Below are 16,062 nucleotides of genomic sequence, written 5' to 3'. Positions count from 1 at the left end.
TTCTGCTGTTTTATCTCAATTTTGTGTTCCTACTTTGAGTCAGATTTTGAGCCAAGTCTCTGGATGGCACCAGCCAGCACCTCAAAGAAGCAAAACTTCCAAGCACAGTGACCAACAGCTCCCCCACAGAGATGCCTGGTTCCTCCCACTTGCTGCACTGCTGTCCCAGGGAACTCCCTCCATCCTGCCACGTCCCCCAGGAGGAACTGGGTGGCAAGGAGTTTGGAGCTGTGCCTGATGTTAGACATCGTACCGCCTGGGACTGCCATCATCACGTTCATTTGCACATTGAGTATTTCAGGTATGATCACTGCAGACCCTTCATCAGTAACCAAGGGCTGATCGTGCTGCCCTTCTTCGTGGGCTTGGGAAGATTAAACACAGCAGGAGCCACTTGACTTCTACAGTGTTAGGGCTACACAAGGCCTGTAGTGATTGATCATCACTAACACTTAATGTGATGGCCAGAATCTCACCCAAGGATTTTATGTAAGCACAGTAACTTCTGAATGAAACTGTCTGCCCCAGGAATGCCCTCAGCCTTGCTACCAAAGGCACAAGCAATGAGCAGCTCACTGTATCCTTCACACATCAGAAAGAAAGATAAGGGTCATGAATCCAAACCTGCAAGTCACTTGTACAAAATAATCTGGCATTTTCTTTGCTTTAACAACAGCATCTCAGGAAAGCCACCCACTATCATTAGCAGGTTTCAAACAAATTGAATAAATGTATTTTTTTTTTCTCTCATTTTCTCTAGATTTATGTTCTAGTTTTCATCAGCATTCAGCTCACTGCACGAGAGGACATTCAAATGACAGATTAACATCTTCTGGAGTGGAGATTTGCTCACTCTGTGTATCAGTTATATTCATGTATATTTTTGTACTTTTTCTGTAACAGGCCTCTGAAGAACAATTCTATATTTATCCCTAAATGGCTTATTATCTAGGATAAACACTACATTCCCCTCCCTTCTTTTTCAATTTTCCCTGCTGAGACTTTATATTTTCTTCTTTATAGGACACTTGCTGTATTCATCAGGGTCTGGGTGTTGCTGGTCCTTGCTCACAGTATTTCAGCTTCTGCAGCCAGTAAGTTGGCTAGTCTTAGTGCCACTTTCACTTCTCCTCCTTCCAGTTGTCATTGCAAGCAGAACATACATACAGCCTCTCAGGGACAGAGCTCACACATAACCCCCATATAATATTGACAGGGGTGGGGGAAGGAGCCTAGGTAATCTCAGTAATCTAGGTAATCTCGTTATTCAAATTGCTCCCCTTAAAGTAGTTCCACTGCTGCTTCCAAACAACTGAGGAATGACTATGTGGGGAGCTACCAGCTTGTCAGCCTAGCATCCATCCCTGAGAATATTATGGAACAAATCTTCCCAGAAGCCATTTCTAGGCACATGGAAGACAAGGCAGTGATTTGGAACTGCCAGTACAGATTCACTAAGAGGAAATCACACCCAACTGCCTTCTATAACCACATTTTGTGGATGAGAGCTTCAGAGCAAACGTTCCAGTCTTTGACTTTCAACACTCTCCCACAGTATCCTTACAGCAGAGAGCATCCTTATCTAAGGTGCCGAGATTGTGATTCAACTGGTAAGTTAAAAGATTAGTGGAAAACCAGCTGGACTGCTGGCTTGAAGGACAAACAGCCAGCAGTCTCGAGTCCAAATGGCCTCTGGGCACTGGTGGTTGATACTCTTAACATCCTCAAGTAGTAACCTGGACAGTGGGGCTGAATGTACCCTCTGCAAATGTGCCTGTGTCACCAAACCAGAGAAGCAACCAATGTGCTTGGATCTCATTCCAAGGCTGTTGTTCAGAGGGATCTCAGCTGGCTAAAGGAATGGGCCAACAGAAATCTCGTGAAGTTCTAACTCAAAATCTTGCACATGGGACAGAAGGAAGCCTTGCAACACCAGGCTTAGGACAACCACCTAGAGCAGCTCTGTGGGGAAGGAAGGAGCCAGTGTTCAAGCAAGCATTGAGCTGAACACGAAAAAGCAGCGTGCCCTTACAGTGCTACAAGGTGTTTTCTTAGTGGAAATTGTTTTCCATGCAGTATTTCTGACCATCAGTCTGGCCATTTGTTCTTCAGACCTTCACTTTCAAAAATAAACCAAGTCTGTTCTTCCCCCTATGTCTGTGCCTTCTGCATTCATCCTGCTCTGCATTCTAGCTCTCAGTGGTCAATTAATTCAGCATCTTGACGATGGGTATGAATATATCTAAAACCAGATCACCCCCAAGAAGCGCTGTGCTTCTGGAGGAGCAGCTTTATTTCTCATTGCCTGGAAGTACATGCATATTATATCCCTTGGCATGAACACCTGTTCTTACTTCATGAGCATAACAACTCAGATTTCTGAGGTCTCTTTTTGCTCGACTGCACTAAGTTCTCCCCACCATGATTCTCCCAACAGAACCAGGCTCATCTCTGCCCTGTCACTGCAACAGCTACTGGATTTATCTTGCAGTGTCTTCCTCCAAGATAAAGAGCCCTACTGTATGTGCAGTTGTAGCTTGTTATTGGCTGTCATTTAATTGGACCTCTCTAGTATACTTTTTTTACATATCAAAAAATAATCTGACCATTTATGGAACAAACACAAACCACAATTCCTCAAATCCTGAGCCGTCCAGTGGCACTCACCTTGCCAGCAGGAAGTTGCAGGCAGATGAGGTGGGACTGCAGATCTCTTGCATGGCCCAAAGTGGTTTTGGCATCAGCTACTGTGTGGAATTGGCTTAACATTCACAATTTGTTTTGTGTTTTGGCTCCAAGGGCGTTCATCTATGTTTAGCTTCTAAGACATTTACATGTTTTAAAAATATGTATTATTCATATCTATTCCCACTCACACCTAATTTATGGCAATTGTATTTTTATAACTGATAACTATACAACATCATGCAGTTGTCACTCTTTCAGGAGCCTGACTACTGTATATGTCTGAATATAAAAGTGACAAGAAAAAAAAAACACACACAAAAGAGATGGGATGTGCTTGCTCTGGGAAAACAGCAAGGAGAAAGAAGGAGCGACTTAGTCTTGCTGGAAAACAGGCTACAAGTGCGCTCCACAACAAATTCTGGTGCTATGCATTTGCAGGTGGCTCCCTGTACCCAATTGTTACCCACAACTTTAGGAGATCAGAGTATGTTAATTCTAACAGAAAACAGATGACTGTTTCAGCCCTCTCAGAGATCATGATTTGCCATCCCAGGTATCAGAAGGCTACTACTGAAATCAGCTGAAGCTGCAAGAAACAATAATTTTATACCATGTTTTCAGAATGTAGTATCCCTGGTTTCTCTGTAATTGCTTTTGTTCAAATACACTGAAGGATGAGTCTGGAGGAATCAGTATTTTTAAGACATCAGGAGTTGGTGGGCAGTATCCTGACCAAAGCACACAGAGCAGCCCCACTGAGCAAGCTGGCGGGGTGTGGACACACGCCAGCACACGCCGTGTTGGCTGCGGTCCCTCTGCGTGCATCCAACTTCACTGCTGAGTCAACAGCAGCTTTAGTTTTGGCCTGTCTCCGAAAGGATATGAAGAAGAATGAAGTTTCAACACTTTTAACAATCCTTTCTTTGACGTACTCTAGCACTGAGAGGTGTGTTTTTTTTTTTAGAAACCATTCTAACATACAGTTGTTTTTTCATATTCAATAGTTTCTGTTACTGACAAATGGCAAAGTTCCCATTTCAGTTTGATGTGTGTGTTAAGTCATGACAGGTATCCATCCTTGCCAACTAGCTCTAGCATGAAAATAAGGAGGCCCAGGAGACTAAGGCTATTTCAAGTAGTAAATAATATCAATGGCTTTGAAAGGAAAAGATAAGCCTATGTTGTCTGTTAAAGAATACCCAGGTGGAAGAAAGCATTCTGTCAGATACAAGTCTGAATTAGAGCTTGTCTGAGAGCAGCCGATTGGCTGTAATGGTTAATTAACAACGAGCAAACAAAAACAAAATGGTAGATAGATTGGGACCTAGGAACTTACCATTATAAGGAAATAAATGTTGTCATTATACGGAAATAAATGTTTTCAACAAAAAATGTTGTCAGTTTTTACCCAAGTCAAGCCTGAGAAGATTCACCACAATACCACCATCGAGAGGGCTCCCAAAGAAGAAGTTATACCACGATAAGTTCTTGTCTACCTGGGGGCTTTCGCTGTGTCCATTGGGCTCAGAAACATGTGATGGGTAACAGAACCACAGGATTCCAGGAGAATGAAACAGGAGAAAACCCTGCAGTTACATGCCAGCCCAGACAGGTTGGAGCCAATATTATGAAACAAGGGAAAGCCTGCGGGTGACTCTTTCATTTACAGCACTCCTTAGGGTGTTTACCTAGCCATAGGCTGCTTCTGGACACTCTCATAGCGGCTGGGACTCAGGGCTCTTTTGTCTCTACCAAGAGGGAAGAAATCAATGGCAACACCTATAAAACTGCTCAATGAGAAGCTATTTGTCAGAATTTGGCCCTCCCGTGTCAATTCTGGGATGTTCCATCCATCAGGCAATAGGTGTTTTGTGGGGGTTAATGTGCACGGCTCCCATTAATCATCACAGGTGCCGTGTATATGGAAAGAACAAATAAAAATACCAATACCATTCACTTGGCCTCTGGGGATCAGGGTTATTTCGTCACTCCAGTGTAATTGAGAGAACCGTACCCACGGTGTGAGCATAGTACATAAATATACTTCTTGCAGATAAAGAAGTTTTGATTATTTTTGCTAGGGCTATACGTAACACCACTTTAAGTTGGATTAGATGTCTCTTCTTGACAGAAATATCACCAGACAAAAATCAATAAAGCTGTTAAAGAGCCCAATAGATTTATCACCTACATATTACACCTGATATTTTCACGTGTCCCACTCTAAAGTGCAAGCTTTTGTCTATTGGCATTTTCCAAATGTGAGAAGTTAAAGATTCAAAAGCCAGCATTTCAGGAAAAGGGAGGGTTAGTAGTTAAATCAAATCAGACTCGTGTTACCTGATATAACACAATCATGTTCCAGCAATTACTTTGTGACATACTAATCTGTGAATCAAACGTTCAACTGCAACATTTTTAAATGGCTTTTTAGTTGTCTGCATGTGTTGAAAAAATAATCAGCCAGGGTTGAGTGGGTTTCTGGGTGGCTAGCATGCCTTTCTGCCTTCAAGACAACTTTTAAATTCAGATTGGATAATAAACAGAGTCAAAAATAACTATCTGCCTTGGAGTACTGCAAAACCAGGAGAAACAGTTAAAAAAAGTGACCCCACATTGGCTAACTTGTACCAACAGCAACTGGACACTGGGGTAAAACCCTGCATCTATGCATGAACACAAGGAAACTGCCTCAATCTGCACCAAGAGAGGTTTATATTAGATAAAGAAAAATTTCTTCACAGAAGTGGTGGTTAGGCATTGGAACATGCTGCCCAGGGAAGTTTTACCACCGTTAAGTCTTATTTTGAACTTGCATGAACAAAAGATCACTGCTGCTTTATGAACATATGGATCTAAAAGCAAGCTTCCACCTTGATCCTGCAGAAGAAAATGGTTATTGGTTTAACCTACAACACATTCAAGTCAAAGTCTTGCTACTTACTTCCAAATTTTCACCTTTTTCTTCACATCTCCTTCTCTAGAAAAACTAGCAGAAAAAAAAAATAAAAGCTTAAGCAAAACACCTGTGACACTTAACTGGTCACTGGGAGGTAAGGCAGCTCCAATACAGCATGCTATTAAGGCATCCTCTTCCAGAGCACAAAACGTTCAAACACCCAGACCTCACCCCACAGGAGAGCTATTACTGTGCACCCACACACTGACAAACCGAGGCACAGCACCAGGGAACCAACCTGCCCAGCTCACAGCCGGGGGCACAGACAAGGACAGAATCCAGATCACCATGCTTCTATTCAGAGACATTTTTCCTCCAGTAGATCAAGTCTGTCACCACTATGGGACAGACCCTCCCAGACCAGACAAGGAACACAGTCCCATCCTTATCCCCACGTAATGTTCGGATGAAAAAAATCCATTAATACTACCACAAGAGGTAATATTAAATTCTGTAACAATAATACAAACACTAGAATTAACACCTAAACTCCAAATGCAATCAGCATGCTAATTAAGTGCACTGCATTGTGAAAACCAATCCCCACTTAAAAGTGATTAAAGACTTAAAAGAGGAAGAAGGGATACGTAGGAACTGGGGGGGAGGAGGGGATGCTCTTCTGCTTTTACGCACACAGATTACATGCCATGCAATGAGGGGGTCAGACACTGAGCTCCCAGACCATTACCTCAATCATTAAGCATACTTTTCCTGGAAAAAAAATTGTTTTCAGGTGAACTTCTAGCAATCCCTTTAGTCTCAGCACTGTCCATCTTCCTTCATTTTCAAATCTGTGTTACATATGGTACATTGATTTTTAAATGTCTCTTCCAAGAGCTTTCTTTATATAAAGTTCAATTAAGCTCACTATGCAGGATGAAGGTGTCATAAGCATTAGCCAGACCACGAGAAAGAAAGAAAAAAGGTTAAAAGTAATAAAGCATAAGGTGAAATAAGTAATGAGAGCAAAAATAATCAGGCTAAAATCAAGTTAAAATATAGAGTCCTCTCATCTGCAGAATTTAATTTAATTTATACTGCTAATGATCACATATTCCTTCCTTATTACATTTCCTCCATTTAACTGATATTGATGTTGTCCCAAATGTAATTGCCCTACTTCGGTGCCAACACAGCGAAGCTCAGCTTCAGTAGTTTTCCAAAAACAACTTCCTATTATCATCTTTCCAGTTTCAATAATGCAGTCTTCCCCATAATACAATATGGATGACTTCTCATTTGTATGCACAGCTCCTACATTGCAGAAGCAGTCCAGGATCATATCCAAATGTCTTATGGGCTTTTTATAGCTACAGTACATTTGATTTACAGCTACTCCAGCAAACTGTTGTACTCATTATCATTGTAAGTCGAGGCACTTAGATCCTTTTTGCTTTTCATGTCCCCTGTATCACTGCAACTTTAAGATGCTCCAGTGATAGATCATTGACAAAAAAAATCAGACTCATATTTTTCTGTTTATAATTATCTCAACTTGAGAACTGGAAGTATTTTCTAGCCACAATGTGGACAAGCACTATTTTTAGTGCTGATACTAAAATTTATGCAAAACACTCAATTTTACTACAAAATAAGTGCAAATCATTTGTGTGATAATCAGTTCCTTACAGACTCAATATATTTTGGTATTCCAATATAAATTTCAGAAACTTGAACGGTACTTTAATTGCACTGATGTTTATCTCAGATTTATAGGAACATCTGTATCCACCAGGGAACTTTTTTGTTAATTATAAGACAGACATGCTTTTGTTTGATTAGCTGACAGGGTCAGGGATTAGAAGGTAACATATCCTGACATGTAGAGATTTGAATAATAAGTAAACAAACCAACCTACAGAACACCTTTGTACACCTATACTGACTCCATTTTTAATTAGCACACCTTAACTTCATTCCCACGTGAAGGAATTGCATCCACTTTAATTTATTTTTATGCTTGTCATGAAGCCAAAGAGGAAACTGTAGAACAGATAGCCTAACAGTACCATTAGTCCATCTACTTGAATGTAAAAATGCTTGTTCTAGTAGAAGTTTTCTGGGTGGTAAAAACAAACAGGCACTTAAGTTGTCAGAAAAAGCTCTTTTTTTTTCCTCCTCTTGACTCCGTCTTCAAAGAGAGGCATAGATTTAGTCAAAAGTCAGGGAGATCGCAAACTCCAGCTCACCAGAAAAAGCATTTATAAAGGATTTTAAAATGATTTTGGGAAGAACATCTGCACTCTATTGTGATTACAAAGCAAGGCCCCCAAATTAAGGCCTGATGTATGCTAAACTGGTCTGCCATATATTGCTCCTTCTTACCTTCAAGGGTAAGTAATGCTTTTCTTATGTACATCCTGATTGCATATTCAAAGCTGCTACAATGGTTAGCAGTTAACCAATCCCTCTTTGCAGATTCTCATTTGGTCTCAATTCATAGGCAGGATCCATGGCTAGGAAGAAGATACACACTTCACGGTTTTCAGAGCCCTCATAATTTCACCTCAGATTTTGATCAAAAATAGCTTCTTTTTTTCCAGGGGAAAAAATTGTTCACCTTTGAAATATCTGGCACCCTTGAAGAAATCTTTACTTTGAAAAGGATTGTAATAGCAAAGTCTACACCTCAGTCTTTAAGAATAATTAGGATCTGTAGGGATTTCAAAGTGATATTCAGTTGCATATTTATCATACCCAAGTTAATTAGCACTCTTCACTAAGGACAAAATAATTAAACTAATCATGTTTAATGAAATTTCTATGATAGTTGATGTCTTCAAGTAAGAAATTTAAAATACATTAGTTGGACTGATTTCCTACTAGTTGGCTTCGTACTAATTAAATGTCCTTTCTTGATATATGCTGAATTCCCTTTCTTACTTCCACTACTATAAAATACAGGCATCAGAAGCTCCCAGCCATTTCTTTTGCTGTTTGCAAAAGTACTTTAAATTTCACACAACGTGAATTTTTAGCCAAGCATTTCTTCGCATATGAATTTCTTGCATTAATCTATGTAATTTCTGCATGCTCAGAAGGTTCTCTAGGCCACACCAAAATCCTGGCTTTCAGGTGAACCACCTTTTTCCCTCCGTACCCACACTTTGGCTGGTTTTGCCTTGCTTATCATCACTGTGGAAACATCCCAGCTGTTGGATGCTTCCATGCGTATCTCTGCTGAAGTCACAGCACAGCACTGTGGGGATAATGTTATTACAAACCGCCTGTCCCCTTCGGTATTTATTTAAATCCGAGTCTGTTTTTAATGCTGATATCTAAGTCAACATTGTTTTGATTTCTATCGACTCTGCAACGTTTTGTTATAGCACTGCATGGATGGATTGCTGTGGGTTACAGCAACTGCATCTTCTCATCAGTTCATGCCATCAGCATCTGCATGTGCGAATCTGTCCTCCACCTCCTTGCATGCTTTTGAAGCATGGCAAGAAAAAATCCAAACTGGAGAATACAGGATTACAACCTCTGCTCTGTCTTCTCTTGTCTAGAGTCAGAATTAAGATGTAATTTTTAGACATGGGCTGACACCTTTTCCCCACAGCACATCACCACAGGGTGCAGCTCTCCTTTAGGAGCACAGCTGAAGCCAGGGGAGACCAGGGTTGCAACACACATGGTACACATCCAAGGTCATCTGAGATTTAGGTTTTCTCCATTCAGCCATCCTTGCTGGCCTACAAATAAACTCTGGGGTCAGACCAAATTCCCTGCTAACTAAGAGCTACAATCAGAGCAGATCTTTCCTCTTTCTTAGCCATACAAAGCAATGACCCAGCAACTGGTTACGTGACTTCTTTTCTGGGAAAATCATCCCTTCAGAAAACGCTGACTAGCACAGAAAATAAAATCCAATACCACTGCAAGACAACCGTTTCAGCAAGGTTATTGATCTGCTGATTATCTTCTTGTAATAAACAGATATTTAGGGTTGTCACAATGTTCATGGACCTGTTGTCTTTAAAAATCATGTTTATCTTGGCATCAGCACGAGATACATAGAAATCACTGAATGGTAGCACAGCATTGATTTAATGGCTTTTACTTCTGTATAATATTTGTTTTTGAAAGCCTTGCGTACTTCAACTAACTTTCCTAGTAGTTTAAAAATATGCTTGGTCTATCTCTCTGCTGCACAGCACTCACAAGTGGGCTATGAGTACATGATATGAAACAAAATATTTCACCAGAGTACCTGCATGTGCTTTTCATGGAGAAGTAGAGCACACACATGATTAACACCATGCTAGTGACACCTCCACCCCACAAAATAAAAACCCATGTGCTCATTCTCCACTGTAGGTCCTGACAAACACCTCACCTTCACATTTGTATGATGAAGATGGTCTCCTTGACACTGAGATGCATTACCATTAATTTTGTGGTGTCTTTTGAATGTATCCTGCAACATAACATGGCACCTTCATATAAATTAGATGATGTGAAAGGTGGTCTGTGCTAAATGACAGTTCCCCAAGCAAGAAAACGTGGCAGCAAAAATCACCAACAGACAGCCTAAGACTGAAACCTTACAAAGGTCACTGTTGGTTTCTTTTCTCCTCAATTTATTTTGTGCTATGTTCTCCTTGGCCAGAGTAGATTACCTGGCATTGAGTTAATTAGACATTGACTTCCAAACAGAACAGGCAGAAGAGGCAAAAATACTGGGCAGCAAAAAGCAACAAGCTCTCCCACATAACTTGAATGCAAAAGTAAGAGAAAGCTAGAAAGCTGCTTTCTTTTAGTGACCCCTGGGATATATGAATAATCTGCCCTATGGTCTGTCATCTGTTGTAACATCGTCTATTGTATTTCTAAAAAAAAAAAAGTGAAATTTCAAGTTTTATCTTTAACACATCCTACACCCTTTTAACACTGAAATTCTCCAATTTGTTCAGGCTTCAGATGACCCAAGATAAAGTTAAAGATATATAGGATCTACTTTTCCACTGACATATTTGTATGATATCCACTATCATCATTACGAAATACTGAAATTATTCTCCTCTCAGGGACACTTCAGATTAGAAAGGTACGAAGTTCAAGGTTACATAGAAAACCTCTAACTCTGAAGTGCAGAAGTAGTACCGGTGTATGCAGGGACCACACTACTTTTGGAAAATGCTGCATCAACTGAGAATTCTCACTGCACATCGGTTCCCTTCCTGTGAAGTAGAGATCATGGTCCAACCCCAACCCCCTTTTTGGTTATTGTCTTTGGCTCATGTATTGTTTGTGCACACACATGTGTAATAAGACCCAAATAATGAGAGGACATACCAGATACTGCTTCAGGAAAAACAGGAGCATCCAAAACAAGAAAGTAGTAAATTGGAAAATTACCTGCTGTAATGTTCCCTATCATAAATCTCATAGGTCTACTCAGAGAATGTAAAAATGAAACCATTCACATTTCTTAGTCTTTTAAATAAGAATATTGCAGCTCTAACACGCATCATTAACCCTTAATAATTCATGCTAATTAATTACTCTTCTAATTCTACACAACCATTGTCTGATCACATTTATGATCGCATACAAGACCAAAGTAACATGAAACAAAGATTTCCACAATCACTGTCCCGAAGTAACAGACTTAAAGCAAAGAACTTCCAGTTTGTGGCACAGGCAGAATTGTTCATTTCTGCATTGTCCATGGGGAGATAATACCTAAATGCCTGGTTACTGTTTTGCTACAAAGAGATAAAATCCTTTACCTAAAAGTTCAGCCTTCATCTAGTTCCATTACCTAAAACAGCTTAAAAATATGCTGCTGTTACCAATGCAGAAATCAGCAACTGGAGTTTCACAACAATTTTGTTTAGACTGGTATCAGAATAAAGTTAAGAGGCAAGGAAATTTGCAAGACAGTGTTATATGCATTCCTGGTGCTCAGCCACTACCACTTCTTAGAAATTGGAAGATAAGATAGCGTTCAGAAGAGTTGTGCAGAATTCAGAACCCTGTAGATACCCATGTTAGGACTAAATCCATACATGCACAATCTACAGCTATTTGCAAGAACAAAGCTATATACAGATCTTGTTTCTCAGGAAGGTGGAGTGGGACAGGATAAAACAAATCAGAGCCACTACCACAGAAATAAATAAGAAAAAAAACCAACAACACGCATATTGCATCTTGGAAGCCTAGTGACCCCCTTGCCACATGAAATTACAGGTCTCGTGCAAAGCTCGTTAATGCACCTATCCATCTATCCATTCAGCCACTCTGTCAGTCCATAACGGAAAAGCCATATACGAAGTACTGCATTTGCTCTTTTTAAATGTGAGAGGCAAGCTGGAACTGGTACAGGATGAATACTGCAAGGATGAGAAATGAAGAACTAATGAAGCTGCATCATAAGAAATGCAACTAGAAGACACTGGTTTACTTATCCTACCAAAAAGAAGGCAGAGAAGTAGCATTTTTATTTTGCCACATCTTCGTAACCTTACATACATAGAGAATATCAAGTACATCCCGTCCTTAATGTATTCCCAAAAAGATGGTGGTGTTGGTAGCAATTATTGCACTTTTAGATTAGAATCTGAAGCACTAGGGAATGGGAGAGAAAAAAAACTAATAATCATCACATAACTGTAACACAACTTCTACATCCCTATTAGCAAGAAGGCAGCTAAGCATCTTCATCAGTAAGACTGAACCACACCGAAGCACTAACCGGCGCAGCCAGAGAGCAAATTCTCCATGCATCAGAGGCCAAACAGAGAAATAAGAATTTTAATTTTACAAAGTAAAGTCCCTACCAAACGCAGCTTTGAGAGGGAGAAATGGGAACATTTATTGCTAACACCCTTCAGCCAAAATCCATGTAGGGACACGACCATCTAAGCAATTTACTCGAGGTTACAAGCAGGATCTGTTGCTGGGGAAGCAAACTCAGACAAGTAACTCATCTTTCCTCTTTCAGGCAAGAACCACTTTCCTTGCTTTTCCAGCAAGGACAGAAGAGAGAGAAGTCAGGGGCCTGACTGCCAGTGAAGCAGAGCATTGGGAGCTCAGACAGACTGGCAAAGCAGAGAATAGCACACAGGCCTTTCTGATCCTCAACAGCTGTGCAGAGGCTCAGCTGGTAAGCAGACAACAATATGTGTACGTATTAGCTTGCCACTGATGGGGACACTTCCAACTCCCCTTTATTTATTTGGGCTACTTTTTTGATCCTCCCATTAGGCCGGTCATTGCCTTCCTCATTACATCACTGTCACACAGGTTATTTTCTTTGATTGGTTATCTCACATACATATAACTCATAAGCCCAGCAGGTTTGCAATGTTTTAGTGATGTGTAAACCAGAGGGAGACATTAATATGTGGAGATCACATATGCCAGTATTTAGCTTGAAGACTCATGAGTTTCACTGAGGCATTATATGAAATGGATAAATGTTGTTACGTAGGTGACCAGGATGAGAGATGTTAATCAAGCTACCACTTTGGAAAGCTGACAGAGCTCTCACTTTCTTGCACCTGGAAACTTCTGCCTTTTCATTAGTCTTTCTCTGTTGACAGAGCATTTCCACAGGGTATTAGAGGCATTCTCTGAGCAGAGCCTTGGGAAAAATACAAGAAATGTTTCCACCCCTCTGCACACACTTAAATCTGGAGGCTGTGGAAACCTTTTTCTGGGGCTGACTTTATTTCATTCACAGCAAACCAAGTTATATTGAGAAGTGTTACCATGTAAGTGACATATTAATTATTAGGATAATAACAACAGAGCCAAGGTCATTAGCTCTCCTAACGAGATGGCACATACCTCCATGCTAGTGGGATCTGGCTCTTCCAGGGAGACAAGAGTGTCATATTAAAGATCTGTCAAAGAGGGATTGAAACAGCTGCTGCAGCTGTGAAGAATTTTTCTTCTCCCTGTTAAGCACAGAGTCACACTCTGAGCCTTATCACTCAAGTTCAAGAAATATTAATTGGCTGCTGGAAACTCAGGTGGAGGAGGGACAGTGACACCGCTTAGTTTTAGTTACCACCATCAGCTACTTCAGTTAGCACCTCTGCTTTCAAGGCACTCCCCAGAGCTGCTGGAGGGGCTACCTGTCTGCCATCCATAAAGTTAAGTAGCCCCTCTCAAGGTGCAGCTCATGAAAAGGGAAACATCAGGCAGAGATTTATAACATAAACACTGTTTTGGCAAAGCAATAAAACATGATTTCTGTTGTTATTTCTCTGTGTTGCAGCAGTGACTGAAAAATCCCTTACTTCAGATCTGAATGCTCATGTGCTACACAAAGGCACGTCTCTTACACAGGAAAAAAAAAAAAATCAGCACTGGTAAATCTGAAGGTGGCATAAAATCTGTACAGGCAAATGGTCTTAGGACAGCCAATTCATAGAAGCAGAGACACGTAGAAAAGCAAAAAAAGCTAAAGAAGCAACCTAACACCCAAAGAATCATAAAATGATTGCAGCTCCCTTTCCCAACATACTCTAGTAAGCTTTAGTCCACATGAGAACAACAGAACTGCTGCTACCTTTACAGCAGAAGTAAGAACCACCAAATCCACCAACAGCACCACTCAGACCAGAGAAAAGCTTCCCTAGGAGAACAGTATTGAAAAACAAAACTAAAAATACAACATGGAAAGGCAACAACATACCTTTGAGGAACATCTGTCTTATTAAGAAACCTTGATTGTAGGCTTCACCTTTGTCCTCCAGGTCTGGCTTACAATCACAGGCAGCATTTTACTCTACCAAGCTTTACTGCCTGTGCAGCTAATGCTCTGCTTTCACTTGTATTTGGAGTTCAAAAGTTATTTCCTTCACCCCTTCTCCCTTAAGTCAGATACCTCACACTACCCCAGCTCCCCCTCCTTATTGCTGTAGCTCTTTGCAATTTCCTCCTGCTCGTCGGGGCCTGCATTGGGGGTAATTGGTGTCACCTACGTGGTACAGCTATTTTGTCTTAAGGAGACAGTCCTGCGTTTCCACAGCATGATAGGCAAGAAACACATGCTCACTTCCTTCCCCACATAACTATTTTTGATAATATTTGAAAACCAAAAGCAAATTAAACACATTCTGGTTTCAAATGTCATTGGTGTCTTGAAATAAAATCGTTGTGAAGGGGTCAGTCACATGAGAATCTCATCTTGTAGCCTGCTGTTACAGCATTTGTGGTATTTTTTAATTTGTACCTCTGCTAATCGTGGAGATGTTGAAACCAAAGGGTTTCGTCCAGCGCCAGCCTTGTCCAGGTCCTGGGGCCTCTGTTGGCCCAGCATGGCACCAGCACAATACCACAACAGGAGCTCTTCACTTCAGCTATTTTCCAATTCTTTCAGTGGCAGATACAGTAAGCTTCAACTCCACAGTTACTGCCAGGGTTTCCTTTTATCCTTCTGTGCTCCAGAGGAGAAGCTTGAGGTCCCTGTGGGCGGCTGGGTTCCAGCTGAAAGGAGGCTGTGGGGCACCGCGGCCTATGTGGGCCTGCAGGGCCCAGCCTGGCCCTCACTGGGGTGGAGGGGGCCATGCACACAGCATCTCACATGAACTGCCTAATTAAAAACTGCCAGGAGCTGTTCTGAGTAACCTCAGGAGCAGAAATAAGCCTTTCTCTGTGACACCGGCCATCCCTCTGTGAATTCAACAGCGGTGCTGAAGAACAGGGGGATCCCAGCCCGTGGGGCAGTCAAGTCGCCTCACCTGTCTGTGGCACTTCACGCAAGGGCCTTCTCTTTGGCTGGTTCAGTTTCAAGTTGACAAATTTAGTACAACCCAAAGATGTAAGCAAGTTTGGCAGTTTCTCTGATCTCATAATTTCTAACATAGACATAGGAGCAAGCTAATTCCTCTCTAGACAGGCTTTTTCTCTCTTGTGGTGTTTTGATTTTTGTAGTTTAAGTGTTGTGTGTCCTTCCTGAATCCTACCACGTGTTACTGCAGCATCTACTGGCACTACATAAATTGTCAGTCTTTCCTGTAAGCCAGTCAGTCCAAAGTATAAATGCATATGCAAAAATTATATTATTCCTGTAAGCAACTTCTGTTAAAACCTTAGGACAGAACCCAATTCTCCATGCAAAGCCGATGTGCAAACTCCTAAATTAAAAAGAAATCTCAGGCAGGTGGAAATGCTGATTTGGGACCTTTCTGGGGTTGCGGTTGCCAAGGAAACTGCTTCCTTTGTGCCCAAAGGCAGTGGCTGCTTGGAGCCTCATCCCAGCTCTGCCTGAATGTGCTGTAGCATCAGAATGGACGGGAAACTGCTAGAATACTCTGATAAAGGGAAAAATAACAACAATAATAATTGGGGCTACCTCAACAAAATGGCTCTCCCTGACAAGGGAGGAAGCAGGAGCTGTTCTTGTGAAGCCTGCGGACTGTCTGCAGCCTCCCATGGCAGGTGACTGCCTTTTA

The 16,062-nt window shown here is 41.2% G+C and overlaps 1 long non-coding RNA gene across 1 annotated transcript; it reads right to left on the bottom strand.

Moving 5' to 3' along the window:
• Nucleotides 1–11,090: 11,090 nt before the first annotated feature.
• LOC118175901 lies at nucleotides 11,091–14,649 on the bottom strand. Its single transcript, XR_004755186.1, has 3 exons — nucleotides 14,301–14,649; nucleotides 13,448–13,557; nucleotides 11,091–11,988 (listed from the first exon to the last, which is right to left on the bottom strand). It is a non-coding gene; the product is annotated as an uncharacterized LOC118175901 (long non-coding RNA).
• Nucleotides 14,650–16,062: the final 1,413 nt, after the last annotated feature.

The sequence above is a fragment of the Oxyura jamaicensis genome, chromosome 18 (genome assembly GCF_011077185.1).
Source record: "Oxyura jamaicensis isolate SHBP4307 breed ruddy duck chromosome 18, BPBGC_Ojam_1.0, whole genome shotgun sequence".
Classification (NCBI taxonomy): domain Eukaryota; kingdom Metazoa; phylum Chordata; class Aves; order Anseriformes; family Anatidae; genus Oxyura; species Oxyura jamaicensis.
The sequence above is the reverse complement of the archived record's forward strand: the minus strand, read 5'-3'. Positions and strand labels throughout refer to the sequence as shown.